This window comes from Scyliorhinus torazame, chromosome 20 (assembly GCF_047496885.1).
Source record: "Scyliorhinus torazame isolate Kashiwa2021f chromosome 20, sScyTor2.1, whole genome shotgun sequence".
Classification (NCBI taxonomy): Eukaryota; Metazoa; Chordata; class Chondrichthyes; order Carcharhiniformes; family Scyliorhinidae; genus Scyliorhinus; species Scyliorhinus torazame.
In genome coordinates this window covers 22,668,297-22,683,481 of record NC_092726.1, presented here as the reverse complement: position 1 = coordinate 22,683,481, position 15,185 = coordinate 22,668,297, and the positions used below count along the sequence as shown (strand labels likewise).

Here is a 15,185-nt window from a genome sequence, read left to right as displayed (position 1 = left end):
ATGGTGACCAGAACCGCACGCAGTGCTCTCGATGTGGTCTAACCACAGATTGATGCAGGGTGAGAAACCTTTAACATTGATCTTCTCGAAATAAAGCCCAATGCTTGTGTGGCTTTTTTGAATGACCTGTGGCGCAACTTGGAATGATCGATGTACTTTCAATCAAAGTTTTATTTTAGGCAAGTGATAAGATTATTCCAAAATTATTTATTCATTTAAGGGGCAATTTGACGTGGCCAATCCACCTACTCTGCACATCTTCGGGTTGTGGGGGTGAGACCCATGCAGACACGGGTGTCATAATATACACCAGTATATCATGGTGCAGACACACACGCTGATGGACACACAGCGGGACCAATCAACACACACAACACCGCAGCCAATCACCAGTTACAGCACACTCACTATAAAGACAGAGGGCATCAGTTTTCCCGCTCATTCGGGATGCAGCCTCTCAGAAGGACAGAGCTTACAGCTTACAGCACAGATCTTCAACATGTGCTGAGTGCATAGACTGGTTCGGACAGGCATAGGTCTTTAGTTTAATCTAACATCGTGTTAACCCACGGTGAAAGAATGTTCAATAGTTTCTAGCTTAATGAAATAGTTGTGCACTATTTTAAGTGTTGGTGGCCTGTATGTGTTCCACGGATCCAGAGCACCCAACACATCAACGGGGAGAATGTGCAAACTCCACACGGACAGTGACCCGGGGCCGGGATCGAACCTGGGACCTCGGCGCCGTGAGGCAGCAGTGCTGACCACGGTGCCGCCCCGCCGCCCCTGATCTTTTTTAATTTGTGAAGGATTTCTCTGAATTTCTACCAGCTGGATCTCAATCTTCTGGGTCCGTCCCCTAAGACTGGCTCAAGGACTCGCTGCTGGTTTGTCTGGCCCTCTCTGATCACCCCAGATTGATTTTGTGTCGAAGGAACTAATATAGTTCAAGCGGTGAATATTGCTGCTGACCATCAGTGTGTACAATGAAAGGAGAGAGCATTAACATTGTGAATCCTGCACAACAGATTACAGACATATACTGTACCAGTTATATGGTGAACGTCAATGCTTTCTGAAAGACTTGCTCCTCCTCTGACATCCTGCACAGGCTGTGTGATCCTTTCTACTCTGTGAATGAAAACAAGGCATTAATTTCTCTGCGTTTATTAGACTTGTGAGGAATCTACAGGTCATGCCCTGTCTTCACCAATTTCGTGGGCCAGTACCGAGGAAGCTTTGTGCTCTCAGAGGGTCAGTACTGAGGGAGTGCCGCACTGTCAGAGGGTCAGTACTGAGGGAGTGCTGCACTGTCAGGGGGTCAGTACTGAGGGAGTGCTGCACTGTCAGAGGGTCAGTACTGAGGGAGTGCTGCACTGTCAGAGGGTCAGTACTGAGGGAGTGCTGCACTGTCAGAGGGTCAGTACTGAGGGAGTGCTGCACTGTCAGAGAGTCAGTACTGAGGGAGTGCTGCACTGTCAGAGGGTCAGTACTGAGGGAGTGCTGCACTGTCAGAGGGTCAGTACTGAGGGAGTGCTGCACTGTCAGAGGGTCAGTACTGAGGGAGTGCCGCACTGTCAGAGGGTCAGTACTGAGGGAGTGCTGCACTGTCAGAGGGTCAGTACTGAGGGAGTGCTGCACTGTCAGAGGATCAGTACTGAGGGAGTGCTGCACTGTCAGAGGGTCAGTACTGAGGGAGTGCCGCACTGTCAGAGGGTCAGTACTGAGGGAGTGCTGCACTGTCAGAGGATCAGTACTGAGGGAGTGCTGCACTGTCAGAGGATCAGTACTGAGGGAGTGCTGCACTGTCAGAGGGTCAGTACTGAGGGAGTGCCGCACTGTCAGAGGGTCAGTACTGAGGGAGTGCTGCACTGTCAGAGGGTCAGTACTGAGGGAGTGCTGCACTGTCAGAGGGTCAGTTCTGAGGGAGTGCTGCACTGTCAGAGGGTCAGTACTGAGGGAGTGCTGCACTGTCAGAGGGTCAGTACTGAGGGAGTGCTGAGCTGTCAGTGGCTCAGTACTGAGGGAGCGCTGCCCTGTCAGAGGGTCAGTACTGAGGGAGTGCTGCACTGTCAGAGGGTCAGTACTGAGGGAGTGCTGCACTGTCAGTGGCTCAGTACTGAGGGAGCGCTGCCCTGTCAGAGGGTCAGTACTGAGGGAGTGCTGCACTGTCAGAGGGTCAGTACTGAGGGAGTGCTGCACTGTCAGAGGGTCAGTACTGAGGGAGTGCTGCACTGTGAGAGGGTCAGTACTGAGGGAGTGCTGCACTGTCAGAGAGTCAGTACTGAGGGAGTGCTGCACTGTCAGAGGGTCAGTACTGAGGGAGACCTACACTGTCAGAGGGTCAGTACTGAGGGAGTGCTGCACTGTCAGAGGGTCAGTACTGAGGGAGTGCTGCACTGTCAGAGGGTCAGTACTGAGGGAGTGCTGCACTGTCAGAGGGTCAGTACTGAGGGAGTGCTGCACTGTCAGGAACCCTAAACTGTGAGAGGTGCAGTATTGACAGAGTTCTATACCGTCAGAATCGCCGTCTTTGAGATGAAACATGAAAGTGAGGTGGTTCCATTGCAGTGGGAGAAAGTGAAAGATCCCCATCGTCCCATCTAAAGTTGTCCTGTCCAACTCTCAACCCTCAATCAAAACAGATTACCTGGTCATTCAACCCCTTTACCATTTGAGTGACATTTGTTGGTGCAAATTGGCTGCTGATATACCAAAGAGAACACATCACTGAGTTGAAAAGTAGGTTAAGGTCACTGCAAGTACAGCAGAAATATCGGCCGTGATTCTCTGAGCCCGCGCCGGGAGAATCCCACCACGCTGCCCCGACACCGGACCGGAGAATCGCCGCCAATCGCGCCGGCACGGTCGCCACAGCGCGGGTCGGGGGGCCGTTGAAAGCGCCCCCCCCCCGCGGCGATTCTCCGCGCTCGACGGGCCGAGTGCCCGCCGGGTTCCGCCGGCGTCGTTGGCGTGTGTTCCCACCCCGGCGAGGGTCGTGGTAATGGAACCAGAGGCCTGCGGCAACAAGCTCTGAGGGCATGCCTTCAACTTGTACTCCACTGAACTCCCATCACAGCAGCTGGTGGATAATAAATTCAATGAATAAATCTAGAATGTAAAGCTCGTCCCAGTAATGGGAATTATTATTCATTCTTGAATTTAGAAGGATGCGGGGGGGACCTTATAGAAACATATAAAATTATGAAGGGGATAGATAAGATAGATGCGGGCAGGTTGTTTCCACTGGCGGGTGAAAGCAGAACCGGGGGGCATAGCCTCAAAATAAGGGGAAGTAGATTTAGGACTGAGTTTAGGAGGAACTTCTTCACCCAAAGGGTTGTGAATCTATGGAATTCCCTGCCCAGTGAAGCAGTAGAGGCTCCTTCGTTAAATGTTTTTAAGATAAAGATAGTTTTTTGAAGAATAAAGGGATTAAGGGTTATGGTGTTCGGGCCGGAAAGTGGAGCTGAGTCCACAAAAGATCAGCCATGGTCTCATTGAATGGCGGAGCAGGCTCGAGGGGCCAGGTGGCCGACTCCTGCTCCTAGTTCTTACGTTCTTATGTTCTGAAAACCAATCTTCAGGGAAGGCGAAGTACTGTGGATTCTGGAGCAGGGGGCGCTATTTCCTGTTGCAGCTCTCCGTCCTTTCAGTTCTGATGAAGAGCCGGTGGACTCGAAGCGTGGACGCTCCCTCTCTCCTGATAGATGCTGGCAGACCTGCTGAGATTTGCCCAGCCGCCTCGGTTCCCGTTCCAGGGGAGGAGGCCTGACCCGCCCTGGTGCGCCTCCAGACCTGCCCGCATTAAGGTGGTCGCCCCTTCACTGCCCTCTCGAATGGCCTGGCAAACCGCTCAAGGGAAATATGTAATGGGGGAACGACACGACACCCGCCGACAACCGTGTCTCAGCAAAGAATTAATTTTTTAAAACGAAAGCCAACAGACTGATGAACTTCCAACTTGAAAAGGTTCATTTTGGTAGGGAGAACATGGACAAGCGATATTAAATAATTGTGCAGGAGCAAAGGGACCTGTGTGTATATGTACGTATGTCAGTAAAGGTGGAGGTGGAGAGACCATTTAAAAAAGAATACAGCTTGACAAAGAGTCGCACAGGATAGCAGAGCGAGGAGGTTATGCTGAACTTATACAAGACACTAGTTAGACCTCAGCTGGAATATAGAGTACTGTTCTGAGCGCCACACTTCAGGAAGGATACATACATAGATACATACATAGATACATAGAAGATAGGAGCAGGAGGAGGCCTTTTGGCCCTTCGAGCCTGCTCTGCCATTCATCACGATCATGGCTGATCATCCAACTCAATCGCCTAATCCTGCTCCCCCCCCATAGCCTTTGATCCCATTCTCCCCAAGTGCTATATCCAGCCGCCTCTTGAATATATTCAATGTGTTAGCATCAATTACTTCCTGTGGCAATGAATTCCACAGGCTCACCACTCTTTGTGTGAAGGAATGTCTCCTTGGGCGAGATTCTCCGACCCCCCACTGGGTCGGAGAATCGCTGGGGGCTGGCGTGAATCCCGCCCCCGCCGGTTGTCGAATTCTCCGGCACCGGAGATTCGGCGGGGGCGGGAATCGCGCCGCGCCGGTTTGGCCAGATGGGCCGAAGTCCCGCTGCTGGAATGCCTGTCCCGCCGGCGTGGATTAAACCACCTCTCTTACCGGCAGGACAAGGCGGCGCGGGCGGGCTCCGGGGTCCTGGGGCGATCTGGCCCCAGGGGGTGCCCCCACGATGGCCTGGCCCGCGATCGGGGCCCACCGATCCGCGGGCGGGCCTGTGCCATGGGGCACTCTTTTCCTTCCGCCTTCGCCACGGTCTCCACCATGGCGGAGGCAGAAGAGACTCCCTCCACTGCGCATGCGCGGGGATGCCGTGAGCGGCCGCTGACGCTCCCGCGCATGCGCCGCCCGGCAATGTCATTTCCGCGCCAGCTGGCGGGGCACCAAAGGCCTTTCCCGCCAGCTGGCGGGGCGGAAATCAGTCCGGCGCGGGCCTAGCCCCTCAAGGTTAGAGTTCGGCCGCTCAAGATGCGGAGGATTCCGCACCTTTGGGGCGGCGCAATGCCGGACTGATTTGCGCCGTTTTTGGCGCCGGTCGGCGGACATCGCACCGATTACGGAGAATTTCGCCCCTTATCTCTGTCTGAAATGGTTTACCCTGAATCCTCGGGCTGTGACCCCTGGTTTTGGGCACACCCATCATTGGGAACATCTTCCCTGCATCGACCCTGTCTCGTCCTGTTAGAATTTTATAAGTCTCTATGAGATCCCCCCCTCATTCTTCTGAACTCCAGCGAGAACAATCCCAACCTAGTCAATCTTTCCTCGTACGTCAGTCCCGCCATCCCTGGAATCAGTCTGGTAAACCTTCGCTGCACTCCCTCGGGAGCAAGAACATCCTCCCTCAGAGACGGAGACCAAAACTGCTCCACAATACTCCAGGTGTGGCCTCACCAAGGCCCGATACAATTGCAGTGAAACATCCCTGCTTCTATACTCGAAACCTCTCGCAATGAAGGCCAACATACCATTAACCCTCTTTACCGCCTGCTGCACCTGCATGCTTACCTTCAGCGTCTGGTGTACAAGGACACCCAGGTCCCGCTGCACACTCCCCTCTCCCAATTTACAACCATTCAGGTAGTCATCTGCCTTCCTGTTTTTGCTTCCAAAATGAATAACCTCACACTTATCCAAATTACACTGCATCTGCCATTGGTTTGCCCACTCGCCCAACCTGTCCAGATCTTGCTGTAGGATCCCTGCATCCTCGGCACAATTCACCCTCCCACATTGTGAACACATTGGAGCGAGTGCGGAAGAGGTTCACCAGACAGGTTGCAGAGATGAGAAACGTTTCCGGAGGGACGTTAGATGATTACTTGAACAGAAACGATGTGGAGGCGTACGGGGAGAAAGGCAGGGGACTGGCACCGACTCACGATGCTCTCGTCTGGAGAGCTGGCGCTCTCCATGGGCCGAGTGGCCTTCTTGACCATCGCCACAATTCCGTGGTTTTGTGATCTGGGCCTGCAGTCAGCGAGGAGTGGGGGAACTGGGAAGCAAGCTGCGGATTTACAGGGCTGCCAGGAACAATGGGGGTCATGTGAACAGTTCTGGATTGGTCTGGCAAAGAGCCAGAACACGCTCACCAGACTGAACGGCCTTCTTCTTTGACATAAACCATGAGAACGCTCCCTGACATTTACAATCAGAATTATGAGTCTGATTTTGCACACGTTTGACCTTCAGCAGTGAGAATTAAGGAGTACAAATATCGATCTGGCTGATCGCATTGAACACTTGCAGAAATAATGGGACTTGCGTTCTGATATCACACCTTTAATGACCCCAGGACACTGCAACCACTTTGTACGTCTTTTGTCTATATGGGGGCCACAGAAGATGCACTAGTTTCCTTGCTTGGCACCTGTGGCTTACAGTGTGAGCTTAAAGAAAGCTTAAAGCTTAAAGAAAGCTTCACCTGAGGAAGGAGCAGCGCTCCGAAAGCTAGTGACATCGAAACAAACCTGTTGGACTTTAACCTGGTGTTGTAAGACTTCGTACTGAGCTTAAAGAAAGTTAGCACGTGACAGAGAGAGCGGTACAGTGCCCACGATGGCCGTTCCCCATCTTGGCCGCAAGGCCCGAAACGGGAGGAGGTCACTTATCATAGATTATCATAGAATTTCATAGAATTTACAGTGCAGAAGGAGGCCATTCGGCCCATCGAGCACAGTCTGCACCGGCTCTTGGAAAGAGCACCCTACCCAAGGTCAACACCTCCACCCTATCCCTATAACCCAGTAACCCCACCCAACACTAAGGGCAATTTTGGACACTAAGGGCAATTTATCACGGCCAATCCACCTAACCTGCACATCTTTGGACTGTGGGAGGAAACTGGAGCACCCGGAGGAAACCCACGCACACACGGGGAGGATGTGCAGACTCCACACAGACAGTGACCCGAAGCTGGAATCGAACCTGGGACCCTGGAGCTGTGAAGCAATTGCGCTATCCACAATGCTACCGTGCTCCCAGGGTGTGAGGGTCAGAGGTCGACCGGCTTCCAACACCTCCCAGAGGCAGCTTGGAGAGAGACATGGGCTAATTCATAAGGGTGGGGGCTGGGTATCCCTGGCCTGAATCGGGTCTCCATTTTCGGAGGGTGAGGGCTGGGGGGGGGGGCGGGGGGGGGGGGGGCGCTGCTTGCGGAGGCCAATTCAGATCGTGACCGGCTCATTAAAAACCCGTCTGCCTGCAGGTTTTCGACTCTGATGGAAATCTGTGCCACCTTCCGTGCGGACCTCACACCTCATCCCATTGGGAGCAGTCAAAGATCTTTTCAGGAATCACCTGGAGATCTCTACGGCGCCTCGTAAGCCATCACTCATCGCCCAGGGGACAGATGCCCTCTGCCTCAAGGCTGGGCAACACAGAACTGGTGGGGCATGGCAGCCTCAGGGAGGACTGGGTCCAGTTCCTGGATCAATTGGGGGGGGGGTGGCGGGGGGCAGGGGGTGCCCTCCAATATCCTCCTGCCAGGGTCTTGCTCGTTGTGGTCTACTGTCCTCTCCAGAACATGACCCTCCAGAGAGATGTGCTCCTTGAAGACATGTGTTGTGTTCTCTATTCTGCTTCACCAGGGTGGCTTGGATGTGTAGTGTTGAATAGAGAACACAAAGCTTTGTTAACGAACAAAACTATAAATTTATTACGCTGCAAACTAAGATTTGTTCACCTTACAAAAGTAGAAGGTTACTATATTAAACAATGCTATCTCTAACTAACAGAACTCTCAAATACACAACTGCCCTCTCTCAATCCTCATCATCTTCTCCAACCTTCATCTTCTGTCCCTCTGTCTGTCTGTCCCACAAGGCTCAGTGTCATCCCTTATATACTCATAGGACGAGCTCCCTCTAGTGGCTGTCTGTATACATTCCATTCACCCTTGCATTGCCTTCATGTATGATAATATCGCAAGATGGAGGCCCTGGGATGGAGGGGGAGAAAGAGGTAAGAAAATAGGAGTAATTGGAGGCAAATGGGGGTGACGGTGAACAGAGGTGGACCGAGGTGGCCTCCTCTTGTCACCCTCTGGGAAGGGGACCTCCCACCTCTCCTTCACAACCTCCGGCATTAGAGCCAGGTTTGCACTGATGAAATTAGGGTCTGTTCAGCAGCCACCCACACCCCCACCACGGTTGCTATAGCTCCGGCTCCCCTCTGCCATCTGACTTGGGGCAGTGTTTGGCGCGCAGATCGCAGATCTCTCCCGCAGTATAGTGAAAGCCTTAAGTCAGGAGTCGAAAGAACAAAGAACAATACAGCACAGGAACAGGCCCTTCGGCCCTCCAAGCCATGGGACCTGCCTAAACTAAAACCGTCTGCACTTACGGAGTCCGTCCATTCCCGCCCTATTCATATATTTGTCTAGATGTCCCTTAGATGCCGCAATCGTAGCTGCTCCCACCACCTCCCCAGGCAGCGCCTCCCATATATTTACCACCCTGTGTGCAGAAACTTGCCTCGCACATCTGCTCTAAACTTTTCCCCACGCACTTTAAACCTATGTCCCCCAGTACTTGACTCTCCTACCCTAGGAAAGAGCATCTGACTGTCCACTCTGTCCATGCCACTCATAATCTTGCACACCTCTATCCTCTCAACCTCCGTCGTTCCAGTGAGAACAGATCGAATTTATCTAAGCTCTCCTCATAGCTAACGCCCTCCATACCAGGCAACATCCTAGGAGATTTGAACTGAAGGAGAAGGTGACCAGAGTAATAGATCAGCGTTGTCGATGTACAGTGAGCAGCATGAATAACCCACGGCAGGGTAACTTTATATAACAAGCACTATCTTGTCTGGAAACGCGTCAACATTCCTGGAGAGCTGCCTTTGCAATGATGCACGCTGTGTGATTCATGGGACAAATAGACACAGCCCAGCCCCCTCCATTATTGCTTTGCTCGACCTTTTAATTATTAACAGGCTTAAGAGAATAGCAATGACCGCCCTGCCACCCCCCCCCCGCATTGTGCGTTGTGGGCGGGATGCATTGTGCTGAACTGCTGGACACTGGAACTGGATTTTGCGGCTCATTGTTAGTCCCCCTCGCTGGCCAAGTGTGTTTTGCTGACACATGGAGTGCATTCTGTTGAGGCAGTTTCTCATGAACTCTCGAGGTGAACCAGTGGACACGGGTGCCCTCCCGCACACTGCCGGCAACTCAAGCATGGGGCTGGGGCAACCTGTTGGCGCTTTGCCAGTTGTACAGGTGGTTGAATGGATGCTTAAGCCTCCAGTACAGCAGTGGCTGGTCGGGCAAGGCGGGCATTTCAAAGTCTGGCGCCCTTCGCAAGAGCAAATTCGGAGCCTAAGGCCTAGTTTGGGAGCCCTCCCCAGTTGAGGCATCTCGGAGAGCTGGTTTTGGGCCTGCTGCGTCTGACTGGAGACCAACCCACCAAAGAACATTGAATCAAATACTCACCTGAGATCGTAGCTAAGCCAAGGAGTAATCACTAACAACATGCAATCATGACTCAGTTATTTGTTTTTTTAGTTTGTGATTTTGGTTGAAGGGTAAATAGGGCATTGACAGAATTCACCGGCTCTTTATTTTATAGAGAGCCGCGGAATCCACCAGAGAGAGCCTCAGTTTAATGTCTCTACTGAAATGCAGCACCTCTGACAGTGCAGTGCTCCCTCAGTACTGTCCCTCTGACAATGCAGTGCTCTGTCAGTATTGTCCCTCTGACAGCACATTCTCCGCCCTCCAGTTATACAGTGCAGCACTCCCTCAGTACTGACCCTCTGACAGTGCAGCACTCCCTCAGTACTGACCCTCTGACAGTGCAGCACTCCCTCAGTACTGACCCTCTGACAGTGCAGCACTCCCTCAGTACTGACCCTCTGACAGTGCAGCACTCCCTCAGTAGTGACCCTCTGACAGTGCGGCACTCCCTCAGTACTGACCCTCTGACAGTGCAGCTCTCCCTCAGTACTGACCCTCTGACAGTGCGGCACTCCCTCAGTACTGACCCTCTGACAGTGCAGCACTCCCTCAGTACTGACCCTCTGACAGTGCAGCACTCCCTCAGCACTGATCCTCTGACAGTGCAGCACTCCCTCAGTACTGACCCTCTGACAGTGCAGCACTCCCTCAGTACTGGCCCTCTGACAGTGCGGCACTCCCTCAGTACTGGCCCTCTGACAGTCCAGCATTCCCTCAGTACTGACCCTCTGACAGTGCAGCGCTCCCTCAGTACTGACCCTCTGACAGTGCAGCACTCCCTCAGTACTGACCCTCTGACAGTGCGGCACTCCCTCAGTACTGACCCTCTGACAGTGCAGCTCTCCCTCAGTACTAACCCTCTGACAGTGCAGTGGTCCCTCAGCACTGGCCCTCTGACATTCCGGCACTCCCTCAGTACTGACGGGTTTTAAATGGCAAGATATCCAGGTTTCAACATTAGGAGGGTCAGAAAAGAGGGTAGAGGTGAGCTGGGCAAAACTGCAGGCCTCCATTGCGCCTAGGCCTTTCCGAGTGACTGATCTGTGAATGCTCTGTCCCTGGAGCAGTTTACCAGGGGCTGTTATGGGTTAACGTCACAAGATGTGAAAAGGACAAGAGCCTTTTTTGTGAGAATGAAACAAAAGAAAGTATAAATCGGGAACATCCAGGAAAATAAACCGTTAATTGTCCCCCTGGCTTTACGCAAACCCGTGAGCACATTGAATAAACACTTGCGTGGGTGACATTTTGGGGGTGACAGGGTGAAAATAGAGGGGGAAGTGACTCCATGGAATTGTCTTTCAAAGAGACAACACAGGCGCAATGGGCCCAATGGGCTCCTCGTGTGCTGTAACTGCCTTGAGGCCTTCACTGTGAGGCCTCAGGGTTGTCGAGTCCTGATCTGGAATGGGCAATGAGGTGATTTTTTTCCTCCCCGCAATAGTTTGCTCAATAGATGAACCAGAAATAAACACCTTATCGGTACTTACAGTTTATGCAGCTTGGTTTATCACTAACTTCTACACAGTGACGCAAATGATGGCCTCTTAATTCCACCCTTCGAAGCTGCAGTGCGATGAAGCTGACAACTGACACTGAGGAAATGGCTGCGTGTTACACAGTCCACGGGAAAAAAAAAAGTCTTGCGAGATAACTATTTCTGTTGGTGCCTCTCGAGTGGTGTATCCCCACCCCAGCTGAAGGGCCTTATCTGAGAAAAACAAGCCTGCCTCCACCCTGGGCCTGCTGCTCCTGTTGCCATGGAGACTGCAGTCTCCCAGGTCTGCATCTGCACATGGCTCCTGCAGGCAAGCAGCCGCTTTCCCGAGGGTGCAGCAAGGGAGGGGAGGTGTCGGCTCGAACGCTTCATCCAGGCTCAGTGTGCGGTTCACCAGCAGCAGACGCCGTTGTGACTCAAAGCCCTGTGGCCTGCAAACGCCACGCGTGTCGCGCCTCTCCGCACAGGGCCTGGCTTCCGTCCTCCCAAGGCTGCCCCGACCGTGGGCAGGTGGATGTTTCAATCAGCCGCTCGTGACCTCAAACATTCTTAACTTATGCGTCGATACGCATCATGCAAGCGTAAAGGGCAGCAGGGTAGCACAGTGGTTAGCACAATTGCTTCACAGTGCCAGGGTCCTAGGTTCGATTCCCCGCTGGGTCACTGTCCGTGCGGAGTCTGCACCTTCTCCCCCGTGTCTGCGTGGGTTTCCTCCGGGTGCTCCGGTTTCCCCCCACAGTCCAAAGATGTGCAGGTTAGGTGGGTTGGCCATGCTAAATTGTCCTTAGTGACCAAAATTGCTCTTAGTGTTGGGTGGGTTACTGGGTTATGGGGATAGGGTGGAGGTGTGGGCTTGAGTGGGGTGCTCTTTCCAGGGGCCGGTGCAGACTCAATGGGCCGAATGGCTTCCTTCTGCACTGTAAATTCTATGATGATTCTATGATAAAAGCAATCTCAGCAACAGCTTGCATTCATCTAACCCCTTAAGCGGATGCTTACAGGACTGCAGCGTGGGGCCCTGGACAATTTCTGAGGGGGGGAGGGCTAACTGGGAGGTGTCTGTATGCGCCCTCAAAATGTAAGTCCGCCTCAGCCGCCAAGCGTTCAGCGAGGCCAGGAGGAGGCGCTGGTTGACAGCCGTCATGGGGAGCAGCAGGACGACTCTCGACCTCCAGGCCAGGTGTGAGGAGGTAGGACGGGCAAGCAACCCCCAAAAGAACGGAGGCCACCAGGCTAGTTAGCCAGCAGCCTGGCAGCCAGCCAGGAGCAGGCAGGGTCACCGAGGCTCGAGGCCCGGCCTGCTGAGCGAGAGCCAAGAGGCGGGAGGTGTGAAGAAGGCCAGGCAAATGCCAGAATCATGCCTTGGGGAATCCTCTCCATAATCTCTACCCCTGAAGGTGCTCCTTAAAATCTACCTCCTTGGCCACGCTTTTGGCCACCTTCCCTAATCACAGAATGCCTACAGTGCAGTAGGAGGCCATTCAGCCCATCGAGTCTGCACCGACCCTCTGAAAGAGCACCCCACCTAGGCCCAATCCCCCACCCTATCCCCGTAACCCCATTAAACCTTTGGACACGAAGGAGCCATTGATCAGGGCCAATCCACCTAACCTGCACATGTTTGGACTGTGGGAGGAAACCGGAGCACCCGGAGGAAACCCACGCAGACACGGGGGAGGATGTGCAGACTCCGCACAGACAGGGCCCAAGGCCTGGATCGAACTCGGGTCCCTGGCGCTGTGAGGCAGCAGTGCTAACCACTGTGCTACCCATATCACTGTACACAGCTTCATGTCTTACTTTTGCTTTCTCAGGCCTTGGGACATTGAATGAGACTGAAGGTGCGGTGTCGATATAAAGTTGTCGGTTCACTCTTCAGGAAGGCCGTAGATAATGTTTGTGTCTGAGCAGTTCACCTGGCCTCCTGCTGATTTGGGCTCATGCGGTCAGTAAGAAATTGGGAGAAATCGGCCCAAACAATAACGAAAAGAAAGAAGTATCTTAAAAAGCACAAGGTCTGGGCCGCCAATGTGGCAATGATACGTAAATGGATGATGGAGGGTGAGGGAGCGGCGTGGGAAAGACTGGAGAGAAAGTCCTGTAAAGGGACGAGTTTAGAGGCGCTGGTGACGGCGCCGCTACCGTTCTCACCTAAAAAGTTTACCACGAACCCGGTGGTGGCGGCAACATTGAATATCTGGGGACAGTGGAGGCGACAGAGAGGGGTGCGGGGAGCCCTGGTGGGGTCCCCAATCAGGAACAACCATAGGTTCGCCCCAGGAAGAATGGATGGAGGATTTCAGAGCTGGTTCCAGTTGGGAATTAGGAGGGTGGGAGATTTATTTATAGATGGGACTTTTGCGAGCTTGGGAGCATTGGAGGAAAAGTATAAGTTGCCCCGGGGAAATTTCTTGAGATATATGCAGGTGAGGGCATTTACTAGACAACAGGTGAGGGAATTTCCATTGCTCCCGACACAGGGGATACAGGACAGGGTGCTTTCAGGGGTGTGGGTCGGAGAGGGCAAGGTGTCAGAGATTTACCGAGAGATGAGGGGAGAGGGGGAGGAGTCGGTGGGCGAACTAAAAGGAAAGTGGGAAGAAGAACTAGGGGAGGAGATAGAGGAGGGTATGTGGGCTGATGCCCTACGCAGGGTAAATTCCTCTTCCTCATGCGCCAGGCTTAGCCTGATTCAATTTAAGGTGCTACATAGAGCACACATAACGGGAGCAAGATTGAGCAGGTTCTTTGGAGTGGAGGACAAATGTGGGAGGTGTGGCGGGAGCCCGGCAAACCACGCACATATGTTTTGGACATGCCCGGCACTGGAAGGGTATTGGAAGGGAGTGACGGGAGTGATTTCGCGGGTGGTGAAGGCCCGGGTCAAACCAGGCTGGGGGTTAGCTCTATTTGGAGTTGCGGAAGAGCCGGGAGTGCAGGAGGCGAAAGAGGCCGACGTTGTGGCCTTTGCGTCCCTAGTAGCCCGGCGCAGGATCCTACTCATGTGGAAGGAGGCGAAACCCCCCGGACTGGAGGCCTGGGTAAATGATATGGCGGGGTTCATTAAACTGGAGCAGATAAAGTTTGCCCTGAGAGGATCGGCTCAAGGGTTCACCAGGCGGTGGCAGCCATTTCTCGACTACCTAGGGGAACGTTAGAGGGAAGACAGATGACCAGCAGCAGCAACCCAGGGGGAGGGGGGGGGGGGGGGGGGAGGGGGGGTTTAGTTTAGGTCAAAGATAAAGGGGTTTTGTTACTTGTGTATTGTTTAAAATTTCTGTATTGTTATTGTTGCGTTTGCTTTGTAAGAGGGGAAAAATTGTTGTTTGGGAAAAAAATTTCAATAAAACATTTATAAAAAAAAAAGCACAAGGTGGTAGGGCACAGGTTGTAACCCCAGAGATTAGGCCCCGCCACAAAACATCTTTGGATTTAGTTTCTTTCTTCCTCTCACCCTATCAACAGAACTTTCACTTCCTTCCTCACCCGCGTGTTTATCTCGCTTGACCTGAAGCACTTTGTCCCAGCCACACCCAGCAGCAGTGAGTTGCATATTCTAACGAATATCCAGGTCCCGCTGTGTGGGAGGTGAGTAATCCACGCCAGCTGTCTCGGCCCAACCCGTCGGCCACACGGCCCATCGGGGCCCGGAGAATCGCCCGGGGGGCGCTGTCAACGGCCCCCGACCGGCGCGGCGGCAACCCCGGCGGCGGCCGAGAAACGGCGCTGGGGAATGGGGAAGCTGGGGCGTGATTCTCGGGCCCCCCCCCCCACCGGATTCCGGGTCGGAGAATGTCGGCCGTGAGTCCTCAGGAAATGGGACTCGCTTCGACTCCCTGCTTGACACTGCAACCAACTCTGAAGACAGAGCTTCGGGGAGACCCGGGAAAGGGATCAAAGGACAACGCTCAAAGCCAAAGCTCTCACACACATGTGACTCGGCAAAGAGAGTGACGCAGAAGGATGTCAACAATCGTCTCCCAACAGAGGACGGAGACATGAACCTGGGAGAAAGTGAAACCTTCAGTGAATTGTTGAAAAGTGGGAATGTCCATAGTGAGGAATCAAATATGTCTTGGAGCAGATGAGCGACGCTCCCGGGTCAGTGGCAACAGTCGGGGACAATGATGGAGC

General features: G+C 53.3%; 1 protein-coding gene across 10 annotated transcripts in view; it reads right to left on the bottom strand.

Moving 5' to 3' along the window:
* Positions 1-15,185, bottom strand: part of dmtn (dematin actin binding protein) — a 74,665-nt gene that overhangs the window by 50,332 nt on the left and 9,148 nt on the right. For 3 of the 10 annotated variants that reach the window (XM_072485935.1, XM_072485931.1, XM_072485933.1), the window contains one exon: positions 1,044-1,131. The gene's annotated coding sequence lies outside the window, so the exon portion shown is untranslated. Of the gene's footprint in view, positions 1-1,043; positions 1,132-11,043; positions 11,221-15,185 lie in introns of those variants that run through there. The other 7 variants (XM_072485934.1, XM_072485936.1, XM_072485928.1 and 4 more) reach the window with 5 other exon arrangements.